Source organism: Arvicola amphibius, chromosome 2 (genome assembly GCF_903992535.2).
Source record: "Arvicola amphibius chromosome 2, mArvAmp1.2, whole genome shotgun sequence".
Taxonomy (NCBI): Eukaryota; Metazoa; Chordata; class Mammalia; order Rodentia; family Cricetidae; genus Arvicola; species Arvicola amphibius.
In genome coordinates, this window is record NC_052048.2 from 35,820,562 (window position 1) to 35,826,608 (window position 6,047).

The following is a 6,047-nucleotide window of genomic DNA, read 5'->3' on the forward strand; positions in this document are numbered from 1 at the left end:
ATCTTTCACCTCATTTCAAATATGTGCACATATATGGGCACAGCTGTGCTTATTCCTGCACCCTCTGTTATGCCTGAGCACCTGCATGCTGAAATGCATGTATTTTTATAAAGGGAGTTCTTCTAGTCTCTCTGTTGTGTTCAACATTGGATGTAAGTGGGCTATTGTGTTTAGGATGTTTGACACCCAAACCATACTGGCTTTGGGGGCTGGTTGTTTGGGAGTGAGAAGGAAACATCAGTTGTTTGAGATTCATACCTAGTGACTCAGCTATGCTATTGGTGTGAGAAGTCACTAAGAACATTTCAGCTGGAAGAAAGTGATTTCAGAGGGACACTCAATAGTTGAGCAGGAGAGAGAAAGACAGAGACAGAGACAGACAGAGACTACACAAAACATATACGTGCAGACACACAGAGAGAAACAGAGACAGACACACAAACACTACACTACACACACACACACACACACACACACACACACACGGGAGGAGAGAGAGAGACACAGAGAAGGGGTTTAGCTTGTTTTCTAGGTCTGGGTCCCCAGTGCATGGTGTGGTCAGTAGATGTTTCCAACTCAGACACCTTTGGAAAACCCTCAGAAAAAGCTCCTAGAAGCCTCTCCTTGATGATTCCAAATCTGCCCCAGTTGACAATGAGGAACAACCTTCACAAATAAGCACACACAGGTTGAATAAAACAAATCCCATGGGTAGGGCACATCCTGTCTTCCATTGCCCTTGAACCTTCAGGTCCAGGAGCCCAACTGAACGCATCTTGGCTGGAGTCCCTCGGGACCTCACTGTTTCCAGGACAGCCCTGTGAATCAGGAAGATGGACTGTGACTAAATCCACCACAAGGCCCTCCTGCACGGTCTTTTGTGGTTGTTCTGTTTTGAGAGAATCCAGCTGTTGGCACAGGCTCATTTTCGGCTTGTGACAAATGTGGAGAGCCTGACTGCGGGGTCTCTGGAGGGCTGATGGCTTCGCTGTACTCTGTCTGGAGCAGAGAGCCCGGTGCATCCAGATGTGGGTCCTCTAGCAGGTTCTCCAGCTGGGCGCTTTACGTGTTTCCACAAGTTCAGTCCCTTTCCCATATCACCTGACAGGACTGAATCCTCCAGCTGAAAGAAAGATTGATTTGGGGATGGGAAAGGCCGGCTAAACTTTGTGGCCAAACTTAATCTCTGTGCTTTTGGCTACTTTAGTTTCTATATCATGATCAGAAAGTAAGACAAGAAGTTGTGGTGGTTGGGAGGCAGCATATAGTGTGGCCTTCTGACCATGTGCCCCTCTGTGACCTTATACTGCTCTGCTTACCTGCTCTGTCTGTTCTTGGTGGTCCCCCATAACTACTGGGACTGGGGGGGATGGAGTTGAGGCCATTGTGTGCGTGATGCTGATGCACACTCAGACTCCTAGATGTTCTCTCAGCCCTGGAGAGCGGCACGTGGGGTCAGAACTGAAGGGAGAGGTCATCAAGCACACGGTGTCTAGGCACAGACTGAGGTTTCTAAAAGACTATCAAAATACTGGGACCTCTGTGGGTGGGTGTCAAGCAGTTTGTCATAGTGAAGCACTGTCGCCCCCTGGTGGATCTTATTTCTAGATATTTGTGGTGACAGCTGCTGAAATTCTGTAGAGTCCTCATTTATTTTTAGTTTGCAATTAGACCAGGAGATTAGTTAAATTTTTTGAGCTTTTAAACATACATTCTTTGAATTTATTTCTTGACAATTTCATATATGTATGCATTGTATGTTTGATCTTAATATATTCACCCCAACCCCTACTCCCAATCTCTGCAGATACCCCCAACACACCCATGCCACTTTTGGATCCTCTCTTCTTTGTGTGTGTGAGAGTGTACGTGTGTGTGTGTGTATGCAAGCATATGTGTGTGTGTGTGTGTGTGTGTGTGTGTGTGTGTGTGATTTGCTGAGTTCAGTTAGTGCTGCTTGCTGGGATGTTGGCTTGCTCCTGTGAATTTGAGATTCCAATGGCCTTGTCACGTCCAGAAGACAGCATTTTAGTCCAGGCTGACCTTGAACTTGTACTGCCTCTACCTCTTCAGCGTACCCTACCAGCATGCAGCACCACAACTGTCTTCGTAGGTATCAAAATATCAACTCTCAGCTTGGCAGGGCTTTGTGTGACTGTGTAACAAAACACTGGAGGCAACTAACTTTGGAAAGAGATAAGGTTTATTTATATTTCAGTTGGGAGATTCAAAGTTCAAGACTGGGTAGGAGGTGAGTGTTGTGTTGATTTGGAATATGGGGGAGGAAGTAGACTTATGGCTTCAAAATGAGCAGAAGGAAGAAGAAAGCAATGTCCCACAATCCCCTTCAAGGAAATACGTCTAATGACTTGAGAACCTCTCATTAGGGCCTATCTCCTGAGGTCCTCATCCTCTGTGTAGCGTCACCCTGGGGGCCAAACTTTCGGAGCTGGCCTTATGTAGCAATTGCACAGTGTTAAGCCTCAGTGCGGGCTTCCCACGGGCAGGCCTCTCTAAGCCTTTGTTTTTCCTTTCTCTTTCCTTCCTCGACAGTTCCGTAAGCGCCTACAGTGAACGCCAATTGTTTTCACTTCCAGTCTCACCCCGCCTCTTCCACAGAAGCCACTCTTCCCCTTTCTACTTTCATCTCGGTCTTGTGTGTGACCCACTGAGTTTAGCTAGAATTTCTTGCCAGAGTTTGGGTGGAACCTTGCTGATTGACTGGCAGCTTAAACAAGTGGCTGCTCCGCTGAGACAGATGAGTCTTCCTCCTCCAGCAACTATCAACTATTAAGAGTCCCTAGGGAGGGACAGGGTCTCATGATCCCCCTTCCTATCCATGAAGATATGGCCAGTTATATGCAGGTTTTCTGTGATAACTATGGAAGTAGTGAGCTCCTGAGTGCCACGGCTGTGCCATGGCCAGAAGACGCAGCTTTTGCCCACCAGGGGGCAGCAGATGCACACACATGAACACTGCCTAGGGCTTGTCTTCTTTTCTGATCCCAGTTATTAAACAAGGCAAGTTTACTGTACCCCCAGTTTCTGCAGCTGCCAAGTACCCCTGGGACCGTTTTGTAAAGGCGACGCCTCATGCTTTGCGATGCCACATGACTTCAGGGACTGTGTCATCCCCATTTCACACAACAGAAGGAGGTTGAAGCCTAGAGAGTTTGAACAACTTCAACCCAATGCTTGGTGATGAAGCTTGGGCAGGAGACCAGTGTGTCTGCCTTGGGGTCACCAGGAACAGGAGCAGTGGCGATTGTTAGGAGACCTTGGCTGGCAGCTACTGACTGGAAGTGGACTGGTCTTAACAGAAGGAAGTTCTGGGTTTGCTGTACCTTGTCAAAGTTGACTTTTCCTCTTGACAACATAGACTCGACCCACACAAGGGTAGAATTCTAACTCTGACTTTCTGTTTCTGTAATTGCCTAGACAAAATAAGAGGACTAACGACATCCTGTGTGGAGGTTCTTGTCTGCCATCCATGGAACACACTTACAGTATCATGTAGTATGTAGAGTGCTTGCATACAACAGTCTTGGTCCCCAGCTGGTGGATCTATTCTGGAAGGTTATAAAAACTTTGAAAAGTATTACCCGGTCAGCAGAAGTGTGTAGGTCTTCAAATGCTACACTGGACCCCTGGTTCCCCTTTCCCATCTCTCTCTCTCTCTCTCTCTCTCTCTCGCTCTCTCTCTCTCTCTCTCTCTCTCCCTCCTGGTCTGCAGTGATGGGAACAATCTCTGCCACACGCTCCCACCACCATGGCCTGAAATGCTTTGCAATGCCTTCCTTGCCATGGTGGACTGACACCCTCTCAACAGTGAGCTTCAATTCCTTCTTTCAGGTGCTGTATGTGGCAGCAATGCAAAACCAACTTGCATAGTTAGTTCTTTTGGGAAAATGTATTATGTCATGCAAGAGAGAGGGGACACAGACAGCTAACAACCAGATGACCAGGCCAGCATTTGTGTACTTTAGAGTCTGGGTGTACTATCTTTCACCAGAAGGCAGTAAGTCTGCATTGGTTCAAGGTCACAGATGAACTTGGTAAGACACCACCAGGCTGGGGGAGTCTACGGGCCAGAGACATTTTGTCTACACTGGCTGGAATCCTGCCTGAAGCTGGTCAGGAATATCAGGGTCTCAGCTTCCCTACCTTACCAAGGTCTATACCATCTGCCCTTGATCAGCATGTGCCTAGAAGGAGGATACCGAGAAAGATAAACACCAATGTTTGTAAGGGATAGAGTGTTTTCTTCCTAGGTACAGAATGTAGTGTGTGTATGCTTGTATGCGTGTGCACACACGTGTGCATGTGTGGCACCAAAGGTCAATATTGTGTGTCTTCTCTGGTCTTATTTTTTTGAGACAGTCTCTCACTGTGCTCATAACTCACTGGTTGATTAGATGGGCTGCCTAGAGAGCTTGTGGATCTGCCTGCCCCTGCTTCCCCTAGTGTTGAGTTTCTAGGTTCTCAGCCATGTTGGACTTCTTACATGGATGTTGGAAATAGGACTTATATCCTCATGCTTATGTGGCACACACTTGACCAACTAAGCCCTTTCTTCAGCGCCAGAATACACTCGAGGGCAGCCAGGCTGTGGAAGCCAGTGTGACCTCCCCTAAGTCATTGGTGTATAGATGTGGGCAGGTGGCTTGGAGTCTGTGGCTGCTTGTGGACATGAGGGAATCCAAACTCTCACTGGGAAACAGATCCCATCTGATTATAGAAACATGAAAATCCTCCTGGCTCCAAGCATCTGCTTATTTTTCTCATTCCTGCAGCTTGGCTCAGAGAGCATTCTCTCAAAGGAAGATCTGCTCAGTGGCTGCCCCTCACAGTGACAGAAAAGCCACCTTGGCTCTGCCCTGGAGCTCCACTCTGTAAACGGAGCAAATGATCCACAAAGAGATGGGATTTGTAATGACAGACACATGTCTGTTCAGGCCAATTAGGGAAAATTATCATTGCGACACTCCCCAGCAGGGGTTTGCAGATAATAAGGGTTTTAAGCAGTACAATATGAATGACAGACATGTAAAACGAGACGAGAAAGCTGCTTACCAGATGGCCTCCTGGGAGGGCATTGCACAGTCAAGAGAGATGTTGGGGCGACCCCTTGGAATAGAGGGCAGGATGTTTTCTAAATGGCTCTGCATAATTAGGTAAGGAGAAGCTCAAAGTAAGAAGGGAGCTGACTTAAGGAAAAGGGAATGCTTCCAGGAAGGAGGCTGAGGAGGAATCAGATGGTGTCCTTGAGGACAACTCAGGGTGCTGGGTGCTGGGAACTGTCAGCAGAAACTCTCGAGGAATTCTCACAAGCATGGGGGACTGGATCTGTTCTGGTTATACCTCCCCATCAGCCCTTTCATTCTTGTTTTGCTTTGTTTTTCAGTTTTCTGTGTACACTGAAGATATCCTACTTGGGCGTCATTTTCTTTTGACTTCCTCTAGGTTTGGCCAATGAACAGAGTCTTTTGGGGTTAGCCAATAAACAGCTTCCTTTGGGTTTAACCAATGGGAAGTTTTCTTTGGGGCTTGATCAAGAAGAAACTTCCTTTGCATTCGACCAATGAGGTACTTTCTTTGCCTTTGATTCAAATACTTCATTTGAGTTTGGTTGGCAAAGCACTTTGTCTGGCAAGCAAGATGGCTGCACATTGAAATTTTGTATCTCTTCCGCCAAATTCAGAGCTGACGCCCTAACCTTGAATATGGTGGATTAAGGTATCAGGAGGTGACATCTATGAGAAGTAACTAAGGAGGATGAGGATGTGTGCCCTGTATGGAATTTGTCAGTGACTCTCTTCGTGGTCTTGGCTCTACTCCAGGTCCTGGCTCCACCTCTGGCTCCTGCTCCCACCTAAAAAACCGTTCTTCCATTAGTCTCCAAGACAAAGCCAATGTTTGTTAGTAATCATGTACAATGTGGGAGAGTTTCTCTGGCTCAAAGTGTGGTATATGCTTGCTTTCTGCTTTCCAGATGTTTTCCCCCTCTGGGGCCCATTTCACCATTCTTGGGAAAGTGAGATGATGAC